This window comes from Phasianus colchicus, chromosome 28 (genome assembly GCF_987193195.1).
Source record: "Phasianus colchicus chromosome 28, bPhaCol1.hap1.1, whole genome shotgun sequence".
Taxonomy (NCBI): domain Eukaryota; kingdom Metazoa; phylum Chordata; class Aves; order Galliformes; family Phasianidae; genus Phasianus; species Phasianus colchicus.
This window is the reverse complement of record NC_143463.1, coordinates 854,950-869,914: the sequence shown is the minus strand read 5'-3', so window position 1 is coordinate 869,914 and position 14,965 is coordinate 854,950. Positions and strand designations below refer to the sequence as shown.

The following is a 14,965-nucleotide window of genomic DNA, read 5'->3' as shown; positions in this document are numbered from 1 at the left end:
CTAAGGCTTTTCCTGACCCCCCGCGTCCTCGCGGTCTCTCCCCACGGCGCCGTGACACCCGAGCCACCCCCCGCAGCACCACACGCAAAGGCATCACCCGATCCCCTTTGCTTTCCACAACACCCCCGTGGCACCCACCACCCTTCCCCGCAGCCCCGAGGTCCTCCTGCAGCACCACACCCACTGCGTCCCCCCCACTGCCCTGCGGCTCCGCGGCTCCCCGAAGGGGTTCGCATTCACCCGCATTTCCCCCACCCTCCTACAACCCGCGCACACACACACTCCCCCCGCACGGCAGCACATTCCCCCGCATTCCCCACAACCACCGCATCCCTTCGGCCCCGCGGGAGCACCGCACCGCCGCGCCCAACGCACGCCCCCCGCATCCCCACGTTATCACCTCCCACCCACACCGCACTCCAGCATCATCCACCCCCTCCCGCTTTCCCCTACCTCAACCCCTTCCCCCCCACTCCCGGGCCCCACCCCGGAGCCTCCCCGCCCCCCCTCCCTTTTCCCCCCCTGAAACCCAATCAGGGCGGGTTGGACGAATTCAAACCCCGGCCCCGCAAAGCGCCGGCGGCGGTTTTGCTGCGCTCCATCAGCCGGGAAGGCTGCGGAACGGGGCCGATCCGGATGGGCTCGGAGAGCCGCGGGGCGGGCGCGGCCCTCTCTTGCCGCCCGGAGCGCAGGTGAGCCGGGTGGGGGACGGGGGGGGGCACAGCGGGCACCGCACCGGGAAGGTGTGGGGATGCTGCCGGGAAAGTTTAGTCGCGGTGCCACCGAAACCGGAGATGCTCACCCGGCCGGGATGCGCCGGGCACCGCCCGCCGGAGGCTGCGACGCGTAGGGAGAGCCCACCGCCCCCCACCCCCTCGGTCCCCGGTCTCCGTCCCGAACCGCTTCCCCGGTGCGGCTGCATCGCCCGCGGTGCGCCCTGCGGAGCAATGGGGCGGCTCCTGAGCGGCAGCGCAGCCGGGATCTGACGGTCCGGAGCTCAAAAGGGGGCTGGGAAGAAATACCACCGCTACGTCAGAACGTCGGGCTGGGGTGGGGGGTCTTACTTTTTCTTGGGGGGAGAAGTTAAAAATAGTGAATTTCTGCCGCTGCTGCAAAACTGCTGGTTGTGGAGTTCCTGCAGCAGGATGCAATGGGGTGTCTGCAAAAGAACCCTTTGCACTGAAGGTCTTCAGAGAATATCCACCCTTTGGGTCTGGAGTGCTGGTGTGCATCAGAGAAACTTTGAATTCAGTTGATTTCTGCCTTCTGGAGCTGTGGGTCTGTTCAGAGAACCGCACCGAGCCTTGGGATAAAGGAAGAAGCCAAAGAGCAAAGCAGGAAGGAGCTGGTGAAATTTCAATCTCAGCCCCCATAGGAAGAGTTGGAGCTGTAGGAACTCTCCTTGCGATGCTGGGAGTGCCAGTGAGCCCTGCCCATGGCGGAGGAGGTCCAGCTCTTCCAAACCCTGGGAAGACAGCGATGAGACTGCTTGGAGCAAGCAGTTTTTGGTGCAGAGCCTTTTGTTAAATATAATGGTAAAAGCTGTTGTTGGCAGTGACAGGTACGCATTTGACAGTATCTATAGAACTCCCAGCTTTACCTCCCTGACATTCCATCTCTCTTCTGCTTTCTCCCAGCTATTGCAATTTGCCATAAAGTAAAGCCCCAAAGTAAAGGAGGTAAAATCCTTAGGATGGCAGGGTCCTCTTGTCTGCAGCAGAGGGAGAAGTGTGACTCCAGTTCTGTCTGGCGGACAAGCCTCACTCGATGCACTGCAAATGCCTCAGCAACCCAAGCTCAGGCGGTGGTACTGCAACGAGGCACAAAGCTTTGCCCTCTGGTTGATTTGCCCTATGGGATCCTGGGCAGTTTGGGGCACAGATCATGAGCTGAGCAGAACAACTGCATGCAGTGGAGATTTGTCCATGGGGTGCTCAATTTGCAGCTAGGCATAGCAGGCAGTGTGGGAGCGTTCCTTGGTGATGATATCACTCAGAATGTGCCAGCCCCTGTTTTGCAGCTGGGAGATGGCAGAGTTGCAAACATCCTCCTGGTTCACATCATGTATGGTTCTCACTCTGCCTTTGTAGGGCAGGTGGAGGGGGTGGCAGGAAAAGTGTGTGCAGCCTTGGCTGCATCCAGGTTGTCTGGGCAGGTGGGCTGGTTGGCAGTGGGCTCTGTTGTGGCATGCTTCTAAGAAACCAGCACCAGCTTGGTCCTTGCTGGCAGTAAATACTCAAATCTTCAGGGCAAGACTGCACTCTTCCCTGAAGCCCAGGGAACCCTTGGTGAGCTTCTGTGGGAGCTCAGGAGTACTTCCCATGGCTCTGCTTCAGGAAGGGAAGGGGCACTGTGCATTAACTCTGTAGAACATAAGAAAGGCGTGGGCACAATGGCAGCGTGCTGCTCCCCTGGAAAGGACTCAGCACTGCTCCATGAATGCGGAACCCCCGCGGCACTGTTTGCCTGCCAACCTGCTCTCCGTGCTGGGAGAGGCCAGCTGCTCCCAGCAATGTGCCACCCACCTGTTGAAGGCAGCACTGGCAGAGAGCAAGACATCACCACCTTCCTCACTGTGCTGCTAGCAGAGAAATGTGCTCTTTTTCCTAGAGCTTGGTAAACTCTGCTGCTCTGCCTGCAGCCTTGCAGGGGCAGCTCTCCCACTCCTCACTGGGGGTGGAGTGACATCAGTGACCAGCACTCCTTGGTGATCGTGGAGAGGATGGGGCTGCAGCAATGACAAGCTGTGGGTGGATGCTGCAAGGTCAGAGGGCTGCAGCAGCAGGCCTGTTTCCTTGGCAGTATGGTTTGCTCGTGGAAGCTGACATGGGTGGCAGAAGCTGGTGGCATCCTCTGGCTCCTGGCTATGAACTGTCTCATATTGTGAAATGTCAGTAGATCCTGAACTGGCGTGTTTTCTGAACAGTTGCTCCTATGGAGAAAACACTGTTGGGCTGTCAGGCGCCTGGGAGTTGCTCTGATTTCACAGAAAATATTGCCTACAAAGTAAAATCAGAATCTAATATTCTGAAGGGGAACTTAATGGCCATTAGGCTGCTGCTTTCCTGCTCTCAGTGCACATCAGCACTGCTTAACTGAAGGATTAAAGACATCAAGACAAATGAAGAAGGCTGCCAGATGGGTGGAGGGTGGCATGGGGCTGGCTGCTCCAGGGCACAGGGCCAGGCAATGGGGCAGGGAGCAGGGGAGGCTGCTGAGACCCTTTGGCAGCAACACATGTACTCACTGTCTGCCAGACAGAGCTGCAGTGACCTGAACCATGACTTGAAACCTAGGTATGAAATGGTCACATCTCCAGGGGTCAGCATCCGTGAGGTCCCCAGCCCTGGCCCTGCTCTCAGCAGAGCTCTGCCTGTGGGTCTCGAGCCTGCTGACCATTTTGCATCCCAGACCTGCTGCTCAACATTGCCCCAAGACCTTTCGATTGCACTATTGAGATAAGCAGACCAAATGTTGGGGCAGGAGTCATGATCTGCATGGGCCACACTGCCCCATGGATTTGCTGTTCTCCCTATGGCCCTGTGCTCTCTGCCCGTTTTCTCCAGCAGCATCCTGTAAATAGAAGTAAGCCAGCAGCACCTCACATTCCCCACCTACCCCAATAGGTACATTCTTTCCACTGGGGATGACGGTCAGCCCATCCCTGCACGTCTCCGTTTCTCTGAGTAGCCAGTCCTGTGAAGCCGGCTGCTCACTGGCTCAGAGGTGCAGGCCTTGTTCTTTTGCTGCAGCAAGCACCCAGCCATCAGGGCTGCAGAGCTGAGCCCGCACCTTTTCTTATCCAATTAATTAGGAAGGGAGAGTGGCCATTTGGCCATTCCTGAAGCAGACTTGAATCCAACGCAGCACTCGCTGCATCCATGCAGTCTGAGCTCAAAGCTGGTGGGGATCCTCCAAGGGTGCTGCTGATGTGGGGCTCTGGTGTGATCCCAACCCAGAGCACCTCTATAGGCAATGTGTGATGCTTTCTCCCGAACTGCTGCATTGGTGGTCACATCAGTATGGATCTGCCTTCTCCAAGGTCTGTTAGAAGATGACAGGATGCACCTTGAGCATCCCAAGGTGGGGGGCTGCCCTCCAGCATAGATTTTATTGTGTGGAGAGGAGAAATTGTTTCAAGAGTGCCATAAAAAAGATCATCAAATGTTTGGTATATTTGCAACTCCATTTTCAGCCAATGTAAATCCATTACTTGTGAGTCATCAAATGGAATGTATAGAGTGCAAACAGACATTCGAGTCAAAGGAAAATTTGACCATGTCTCTTCGTCAGACCTCTATAAATCCCTCTCTTACCAGAGAAATATCCCTCCCTTCACAGTCACATCGTGCTCATGCCATCGCTTTCTGGCAGTACGTACATCTGTGAACAACTGCTGTCAAGGATAAAACACAGGAAGAGCAAAATGTCATCAAAAATGTGACAACCACCTTGAGAGCTCATTGAGAACTGCAGCCACTGCCACTGAACCACACGGATGTTAGTTTCACAAAAACAGTGCTACATATCCCACCAATTTTATGTTTTTGTTGTTCCCTCTTTTTTTTTAATGTTTTAATAAAAAATATTGACTGTTATACAATATTAACGGGCTGGTCCAAAAGTAATGCCTCCTATTTTATGATGTTGGCCTATTCTCAATCCACCTCACTGTCCACTCATCTATCCCACAGTTTCTGAGCTTACAGGTGAGGATTTATGGGAGACAGCATCATAAGCTTTGCTGAACAAAGACAACATTATCTGCTCTCCTCTCATCTATCCAGCCAGTCATTCTGCCATAGAAGGCTACCAGATTGGTTAAGCATGAATTCTCCTTGGTGAAACCATGTTGACTGCCCCTGATTGTCCTCCACATGCTTAGAGATGGCCTCTAGGATGAGCTATTCCATCACCTCTACGGCGATGGAGGTGAGGCTGACAGGTCTACAGTTTCCTTTTTGCCCTCTTTGACGACTGGAGTGACATTGGCCTTCTTTCAGTCCTCAGGCACCGCTCCTATCCTCCATGGCCTCTGAAAGATGATGCCAGTAACATCCACCAGTTCCCTCAGTGCTCACGGGTGCATCCCATCAGTGCCCATGGATCCATGGGAGTTAAGTCTGCACAAATGATTTCTAACCCAAGACTCTTTCACCAAGGGAAAGTCTTCCTTTTTTGGGACTTTCTGGGCTCCAGGGTCTGGAGTTCCAGTGGGTTGGTCTCAGAAGTGAAGGCTGCGGTAAAGAACGCACTCAGTAACTCTGCCTTCTCACCAGGGCTCCTGCCCTGTTCACTATCAGGATAACATTTTTGCTAATCTCCCTTTTGCTCCTGATATATTTGAGGAAGCCCTTCCTGTCCTTTCCACCTTTTGTCAGATTAAATTCCAAATGGGCCTTAGCCTTTCTCATCGCATCCCTGCATACTCTGATGATAGCCCTATATTCCTCCCACACGGCTTGTCCTCTTTTCTACATTCTGTACATTTCTTTCTTCCGAGGTTTCTCATTGTTCTCATTGTTGCCCCAGCACAACTAAAACTCCTTAATACCAGAGTAGTATTAAGAAGCAGGCATTACTGTTATCACAGTGTTATCACGGTACATGGTTACGTTTCCACCTAACGTGTACCATGATGGAACAAAGTACATCCTTTATGTACATTTGGGTGGACATTGCAAAATTCTGTCTACCTGTTTGAAGAGAGGTCTGCAATTGCCTTGAGATCTCAGCCCCACTCTCCCACTCATACATATTTGAGTTAACTGTAGGGCTAACATTCCTTCCTGCAAGCTGGGAAGGTGTGCTAATTGCTACATCTTTCCCCTTCAAGATGTTCCCAAAAGACAAGACCAGTCATACCAACAACATCATGATCTCATTGCTCAGTCATGCAGGTCTCTTGCCTCCTTTGCTAGAGTTCTTACTAGTACAAATGACTCTGAGCCCAGATGATGAGATGCTTGATTCCTCTTCCTTCTAGGACCTGATTCCACGAGATTCCTACCAGCAGGTTTCTGAAGAGGCCAAAGTTAGCCCTCCTGAAGACCATGGTTGTGTTTGTACTTGTAGCTTTGCAAACTCCCTGTAAGGTCCTGAACCCTACCATCTCATGTTTGCTGCAGTCGAGGCTACCCCCAGCTTTCACTCCAAACACCCCTTCCTTATTTGTTAGCACAAGGTCCAGCAACACGCCTCTCATTGGCTCCTCTACCACCTGTGTTAAAGTTACCTATCCTCTGCAAAACCTCTTGGACTGTTGGTGCCTGGCTGTGAAATCTTTCCAGCAGATATCAGGTGGTTGAAGTCCCCCCATGAGAGCACGGCCTGTGATCACGGGGCTACTTCCAGCTGACTGTAGAATGCCTCATCATCTTCCTTATCTTAATAAAGTGATCTGTGCACTCATAACCCCTGGTAGCCTGCCCTTTAATTCTTACTCATAATTCTGGATTTGCCCTTCAGCCACCCCAAGGCAGAGCACAACGCATTCCAGTTGTCCACTGACACCCATGTAGCTGTGGATATCGATGGCCTGTCAGGTCCTTTTTTGCCAGCTCTTTCCCTTTCTGTCCTGGCAGGGGTTAGTGCTGCCTGCCAGCAGCTACAGGGTCTCTGTGCTCCTGACCCCAATGCAGAACTGTGTTTGGGGAGGATTTTGATCATTAAACTGTTGTATTTGGACTTGAATGGACTTGATGTAACTAAAGCTGTACCCAGTTCATGTGACTACTTAAGAGCAAAAGGGGTTTAAGCAGAGAGCAGTGTCCACAGGAGACCAATCATTTGAGCCCAGAGAAAGGAACAAACAACTCCAGGGAGCTCTAAAATAGGCAGAGCATTATTTACTGGACTCTTTCAGCCTTATTTAGGCTCTATAGCACTGAATGCCTCTGAGCTAGCAGTCTGTAGAGCAAAAGTCTGTTCTTGTCCCACATTCCAAAGGTATCACAACTCACATGTGATCTCTGGGAGACTGGGCATGCTTTGGGGATGGGATTCTGTTGGTCTGTGTGTTCTGTCTTGCTTTCCAGCATAGTGTACAATAATGTGAGTGCAATGAGTTTGCTGCAACTTCACCTACTTTTCTGCACCTCTAGGTAGGTTCTGAGGGCAAGCTATATCCAGTCTGAGTCTTCAGAATCTGGGCTCTGAAGATTCTTCTCCACCTTTGGGTATGATGAGTTTTTTGATGAACTTGGCTATCTCCAGGCCTGCATTGCCAGTTCTGTCCATTCTTTGCTGCAGGGGTTCTGAATGTGCGAGGCAACAAGGCAGCATGACACAGCTCTGGGTGTGCAGCCATCAGCTGACCTTGTTCTGCCCATCGCTGGTGTCAGCAGTCCCCTTAGCCCCACTGAAGCCCAGAGGCTCAGAGACAGTGCTGCTCACAGTCACTGCAACCCAAGTTTCCATTCCCTGTATGTTCAGTATAACTTGCTGTAGCCTAAAAAGGGAAGCCTGAAAAAAGGGGCAGGAGTTCATGCTGTAGTGAAGCTGATGAGCAGATAGCCATCTTCAGTCTTCTCTTGAAAGATGGTGTGATCTGGGGCAGCCTGCATAATGGATGGACTGATGCCATGGTGCTGTAGTGGGGACAGCACAGAGGTACCAGGCACCCTTGGAATGGAAGGCGGTAAAAGGCTGGTGAGGCTCCAGATTTGCTGCCTTTTAGCAGCCTCAATGCCTTTCCAACCTTTGGATATGTTGTGCCCTCAGCTTCTCTCTCTAGGCTTTTCTGTGGGCATCAGCAGAAAAATGTTTTCCTATGCTAAGATAAATACTGAATTTAAACTGCCAAGCAGGGCAGTTAACCAATGCTCCCTTCTGAGAGTAGGGGAGGGTCTGCAGGCAATGACCCTCAGTCAATGCTACTCTGAATGCCTTCGTGTTGGTTTTGTATGGGGAAGGGCATAAGTAATGGGATCTGTGGATCTCCAGGATGGAGATACCAGCACTCCTGTCGTGCTCCTTCTGGATGTGCACAGTGCTGATGTCCTCACATTCAGACTCCTCACTGAGATGCTGGAGCAGCTTCTAGTCAAAGCACTACTGGAGAGGCATGAGCTGGTTTTAGTCTGGAGAATGGAGAGTTACTGGCCTTAGGTTAGGGCTAAATGACTAGAATAGTGCTGTCATAGCACCCGTTTTTTTTTTTCTCCATGGGCTTTTTATGTGTCTTGACTGACAGCTGGCAGCACTAGCCATTGGCTAGCTGTCTGATATGGGCTGATATGGGCTGATATGCTGTTGCCTGTGCTGCATCTCACCCAGGAATTGTGCTGTCACATGCAGCTCAGCACTAGCTCCAGGGTCTGTTCAACACTTGCACTCACACATCAGTACAGCATACAGTTCTGTATGCAGTCCTTCTGCTTTACAGAGCCTAGTAGCAGAGGACAGAGCTGTCAGCAGCAGTTGCTGGCCAGGGTCCTATATGTATATTGGCAGGTGCCATGCAAAGCCATCTCAGTGCGGGAGAAAGGTGAATGAAACTTCAGCTCCTACATTCAGACTTGAGCCTCAGGCTGCACAGCTCATTTGCATTCCACTGGCTTCAGGTGAGCTGGGCAGAATCATGGAGAAAAGATGCTCCTGACTGCTGGACCTTCTGGGGTGGGCAGACCCTCTGCTCAGCTGCAGGGAGCTTTTCTCCAAGTTTGCTCTGTCCTTGTGGTGTGGGGAGGGTTGCAGCTTTCCTCTCCCAGCTGTGCTGCAAAACCAGGCTGTCTGAACCTCACAGCTGACACCTGTGAGGCTGGAAGGAAAGTACTGCATCAGATTGGCCTCGTTTCCTCTCCCAGCTCCCAGAGAGACCCCACGGGCAAGCAGAGTGCGAGTATTGAGGGAGATGGGGGTTGCAGTTTGGTCATGTGCCAGGGATCAAACATAATGAGCGTAGCTCTCAAAATTCTGGGATAAGCTTAAAAATCCTTCTGCCTACAGAAGCGATCCAAGATGCTGGGATCATGCATGACCCAGCCATGACTCCCTACTTTTATAGTAATAATAGTAATGATATAATAACATAGTAATAAATTTGAATCAGGGGCTGATACTAAAGCATTACCTTTATAGACTTGGGAGCTATTGGAAACAGGACGACTGCTGTGTGTGCCAGATATATGGGCTAAGCAGCCCTCTCCTCCTGCTTCACAGCCCTGCAATTGCTGTGAAGGGCTATGTTACCCCAGCCTGTCCCTGTACTTGCTCTTGTGCTCCCAGACTGGTCATAGAATTCATAGAACTGTTTGAGTTGGAAGGGGCCTTTAGAGGTCATCTGGTCCAACCCCTCTGCAGCGAGCAGTGGGCTCAGAGCTCCCTGTGGGAGCTGCTCCATTACCTGGTAGTGGGGAGGGACACCTTGGCACTGGGTGGTTTGCACAGCCAGGCAATTTCCTTTTCACTGCCCTGTGACTTCTCATTTCCCATGAGAAACTGTTGGATTTCTTCCTTAGGTGTATCCTTCCCCTCCAGCAGATGCTGCTGCCCTTGGAAGGGTGGGCACAGGGCCCAGAGCCACAGAGGTAAGTACATCTCCAGGGATCTGCAAAGAGGCAGGGCGTGCTGCCATACCAGACCTCATGCAGCCTTATTTCCCTCTCCTGTAGATCCCATGGGACCCACTTGTTTGATCTCCCAAGATCTGCAGTGATTGCAGCTTTAGTTTGTTAGCTCAGACAAACTGCCTCTATTTCTGCTCTCAGCTTCCAAGTCCTTTGCAAGCAGCAGTTACCTCAGAGCTAGTTATCAAGGTTGGCCAGAGGTGTTTCTCCCCTATATTATTTAGTCTTCTTCTCCTTGTCATCCAACTGCCTCCAAAACAGCCTTCATCCCTGCTCTTTGCCACGAGGTGTGTGGTCAGGCAGGGCTGTGATGTTTCCATCATGCAGCTGTCCTGCCTCGGATGTATGCTCCAGGCAGCAGCAATCCAGCTCTGGCAGCATGGGTCTGGAAGCATCTCTAAGTGCATATCGGTTTTCCAGTGCACTGAATAAAAAAAAGAAATAAATCCAAGGGGATAATAAACTAGAAAGTGATAGGCCAAGAACAGCGACAATAAATGGATAACCACTCAGCCTCCAGGGAGGAGCAGAGCAATTTGTTGTTCTTGAGTGCACATCTGAGCAGAGACAGGCAGGGCGTGCAGGCAGATATGCATACCTCTAGGGAAATGCATATGCATTTCTGGCAGCACATATGTGCATGGTCACACACTGCTGCAGCAGGATACACAGAGGCAAATTGGCCACGCTTTCCTGCTCCCTATTGTCCAAATTTTCACTGTGTCACAGATGCTCCTTTACTACCCAGGTATAGAGGATATGGGATGAAGGCTCTGCTTGCATGGTGTGAGATGTTGGTGCGCTGCCAGTTCTGGAAGTCCTCATGCAATTAAAGTGAAAAATCACTGCAAAGTCCACAGTTTTCTTCACTGCCTTACAAGGAGAGGCTCTGCCTGTTTTGCTGCATCCACATCCTTTTCATGCAGCCTGTTGGGATGCATCTAATGAGCCTGGTTCTTGTTCACGCTGCTCTTTGCATATGCAGTGGGATGGAGATAGAACCACCATAAAACCATGATCTTGGTGCTGCCTGAGCTCTGTGAGCATCCAGCAGCATGTTGCTTCTACCTCCTGCCCACCTAAATAGGATCAGCCTCGTGTGCCCATTGAGCTGCTCAGCAGGGAAGCTGGGTCAGGGGCTTGCTCACAGGCAGGAGCAGAGTTCAGGGGTTTTTGGTGTCTTGTGCAAAGTCTGGAAGGGACAGAGTAGTTGGCACAGAGGCTCTCAGCCAAGGCAGACTGTTGCCCAAGTTCCTGGGAGTCATGCTCAATGAACGTGTGATGCATGGACAACATGGATGTGAACAGAACCCATCTCCTGGTAGGGAAGGGGGCTGTGGGAAGATACCAAGGCAGGATGTGAGGACATCTAGTAATAGATAGCATTAGATATGTCTAGTAGTAGATATGGAGGTCAATGGCCCTACCTGCGGTAGGGAGGTTGGAGCTTGATGATCCTTGAGGTCCCTTCCAACCCAAACTATGATTCTATGATGACATCAGTTTCAGGATGGGGTAAGCTGGCCAGTAAGTTGTTCTGGATCTTGCAGGGTTGCCAAACCTTGAGGCTGGATAGGGCCACCCCAAAGACCTGTTTTCTTTTGCTTAGATGTGTAGTTTTTAGTGTTTGTGCTGCTGTGGTGTCTAGAGGCACAGCTGCATGCAGTACAAGGTCCTGCTGGAGAAACAGCAGGATGTGGGCACAACCTGGAGAGCTGATGATGCAAAAGAACAGGAGGGCCTGCAGGCCAGCGAGACAGATGTGCCTAAGCCAAGTCACAGGACAGCTATTGCTTGCAACCCCCACCAACACTGGCACTCGGCCTCTTATCAGCCCTGCCCTTATCTCCTTGTTTATTTGTCCTGGCTCATTTTGTACTGCATGCTCCCTCTCCTGATGTCTGTTGTACCTTCTGTGCTCCCTCCCACCACCTTGGCTCCTGCTGGTTGTGTGTGATGAGCTCCAGCTCTGCTGTGGCTCAGCCATTCTGCTCCTGTTCCTCAGTGCAGAGGGCTCCTCTATGGAGCCTGGTCAGAATGTAGGGGTCCGTTGGCCCTGGGCCAACCCCACAGATCTGCACAACGTGGAAAATGCTGCTAAGCTTGGAAGATACCTCTAAATACACAGATTAATTCACAGGAGCCTTTGTTGGTGCAGACTGTCTGCATTGCAGGTTTGGAAGAGCTTGTCTTTAATTGTATCATCAGGCGCTTGTGTTAATGAAGGGATTAAGGCCCGGAGAGGTGAACAAATGCAGGCCAACTTTTCCTTCCTGTTTCAAGGTCTTTCATGTTGTAATGTCCTCTGTCTCTCCTCTCCTTTTCCCTCCTTTATTCCTGCCCTCTGCTTGGAGCAGCCTTCTGGTTTTCCCTCAGTGGAATCCAGTGATGCTGACCTACATTCTGGATACGGGTGTTTGCCTCAGACCTCCTCCCAGCAGCTGGAAAAGTCTTCCTCCACTTGGCTCCTTGCAGAGGGCAGTGGGGCCACTTTGCCTGGATATGGGTACTGTGTCACAAGGGTACATAAATCACACTGAAAGTAATGCTTCATATTTATGGAAACTATGATAGATAGAAAGAGCACAATAACACTATTTGATAGAACATATTCTCAGCTACAAAACACCCTTGTTCAACATAATCACTGCTAGCTGCTCGTTTTCATCAGTGATAAACAAGAACTGCATGCCACGCTCATTGCACAAATCTTCACCAGTGGAGATGACCCATGGTTGCTGTCACCACTGCTGAAATGCACCACCCACCACCTCAGTGTGCCCACATCCACTGGTTGGTCTCCATGAACATTCAGTGTCAGTGAATTTCAATGAGTGCCATTTGTTCCTCAAGGAGGAATTCAGTGCCACCTCATTTGCTTCATCTGCACTCTCATGTCAGACCCATTTTGTCAGACCGCCCCTCTGCTGCCATCTGTCACATGGCAACAAAATGTAATGGGTGGGAAGGTTCAACCTCTACTACCATCCCACCAACATCCACCTCTGAAGCTGTGTGTCAGCATTGTAAAACAGGAGGCATTACTTTCGGAGCAACCCTTGTAGATGTACCTGTGACCAGGGAGAAGCAGGAAACCTTTCTGTTGTCATACTGTCCATCATATTAAGGGCAGTAGGAAAGGATTACCTGGCCCTTCTACAGAATGATGTCAGTTAGAGGAATATGGAGAGCAGAACGGCAAACCATGGAGGATGGAGGCTGCCCAGGTTGTCCTCTTTATGTTCCCTGCCTCTAGCACAGCTGTATTGAAAGCAGTGCCCACTGACTCCTGCTCTGCTCCTGCTCAGGTGTGAGAGCCGGACTTTGCTATTAGGAGAAAGGTGAGGGCTCTCTCTTGTACTGCAGCGCTGAAGATAAGGGTCGCAGCCAAGGGCAGTGCAGTGTTGGTCTGTCCCTGTGTGCAGTGCAGAGCAGTGGGCACAACATCACTGCCTGATGCGGGAATGAACCTGAATTTCCTCTTCCCAGTGGGAAGTGTCTGCAATCACAGCGCTGAGGATGAAAAGTAGTGTGACACTGCAAAACTCTCCAGCTGACTTCGGAAAAGGGTTCTGGATGGTAAACTCCAAATACAAGGAAACACCAGACAGGAACTAAATGCCTTTGGCTGCTCTGTGTTGTCCGCTGGGCAGGATGTACTGCTGGTGAGCCAGGGCTTCTAAAACTGGCATGTCCCATGTCTACCATGGGTCTGGCAGGTAGGCTGACATGAGGGTTTCTGGGTTGAGACACCAGTGAGAGAGAGATTCAGGGATCCCTGTGCTGAGCTGAGCAGTAATATTGCTGCTCTAGCAAACCAGTGTCCCTACTCCTGAGAGGAGGTGGTGCAGGACTGTTTTCCCCTGGTTTCATATGCTGAGGTCCAAAGAAAAAGTGTGAGCACAGCTATGAGCAGCAGTGGGATGCAGGCACTTCTGGCATCAACTGTGGGAATGAATCAACCTGCAGAAAGACTGGGTCTGTTTGGAATCCCTGAGTTTTGTGATGAAGAACCTCTGTTTTCTTGGCTTCGGTGTGAATCTCCTTGCCTGAGCCCACCCAGCAGCAGAGCTGGAGGGAGGCAGAGGGGCTCTGGTAGGAGCCAGTGCTGTGCTATGGGGTCAGGAACTGGATCTGGTTCCCACGGGGTGGATCTTGTGCCCATGTCAAGTACTGGAAGATCAGAATGACTTGACAGTACTCCTACCAGACCTAGGGCAGTGAGGAGAGACTCAGTTGTAAGGCTGGCTTTGCCAATGGCTAAAGGACATCTGAATCCACAGGAACCAGTTGACTCCTGGTCTGAAGGTGATATTTTGGTACCTGTGGAGGGTCTCCTGGATTCATTAGCACTGAAACAGATGACTAGCACAGCTAACAGAAGATGAATATAACAGGCATCGGAGATATCTTTGTAATCCCAAGTGAATCAATAGGGGTTGGAGAGCCTTGCCCTGTGCTGGACAAGATCCTCAGTTGCCACAAACACAAATCCCTGGCCATGATGTCATGCACTGGAGAAGTCGTGGGCAGCTTTGGTTACAGCCTGGGCTAAGGAGATGATGAAGGCTCGGGAGGATCTGCTGGAGCCCACGCTGTGACCCAGGGTGGTGCTGTGCCTGTAGTGTGTTCATGGTTGCTCCTAGATCTGGCAACTTGTTTCTCATGCCCACCTTTTCACCCTTGCACTGCCCAGGAGCATGCACTGAATTAACAGCAATCTGCTCTATGTACTGGGTGTCTCAGAGCTATGGCTGAATCTGCACAAGATCAGTATTTATTTGAAAACTGCAGAACAGATTACTTCGATACGTTCAGTATTGTCAGAACAAAAGTGCACATTTGTGTCAGCTCTGTTCCTGCCAAGTCACATGAAGTCCAAGCTTAGATTCAACTATTTTCAATTTTAAAATTACATTTTTAGCATTGTAACTTAGCTTTTTGAAACAAGAGATATTACCTTTGTAGGATCTTCCGAACTCATGCTCATTTAAGGAGAACAAACAGAGTCACACACAGCTTAAATCACATTTCAAGTGTCAGATGGCAATCAGTCACATCACACAAATCTCATGTTTTGTCAATTTGTTGCATCACTCATGGGATCTTCAGACTTCCCCGTGTATTGAAAAGTTTCCCATAGGGCGGATCAGCACTGCCATGTAGCACTCATGCTTGAGAGCACTTAAATGCTCCATGAGGGAAGCTGTCCCTTGAAATTAACAGTATTTTGCTATGACTATCATTTATTTGCGAATCTCTGCAGCTCTGAACGTAGAGCTTGATTCTTGAAGAAAACCATTAAATTGATAGTGGAATCATTGCTTCTACTTCCTTTGGGAGATGAAGTACAAATTCAGTTTCAGCACTGAAGGAAGGAAGGAATGGCTGAAAGG

General features: G+C 50.8%; 1 protein-coding gene across 2 annotated transcripts in view; it reads left to right on the top strand.

Moving 5' to 3' along the window:
- The first annotated feature begins 533 nt into the window (after positions 1–533).
- CTXN1 (cortexin 1) overlaps positions 534–14,965 on the top strand; it is a 51,361-nt gene continuing 36,929 nt past the window's right edge. The window contains exons 1-2 of one of the 2 annotated variants that reach the window (XM_090125987.1): positions 535–692; positions 9,462–9,530. The gene's annotated coding sequence lies outside the window, so the exon portion shown is untranslated. Of the gene's footprint in view, positions 693–9,461; positions 9,531–14,965 lie in introns of both variants that reach the window. The other variant, XM_031610533.2, reaches the window with a different exon arrangement.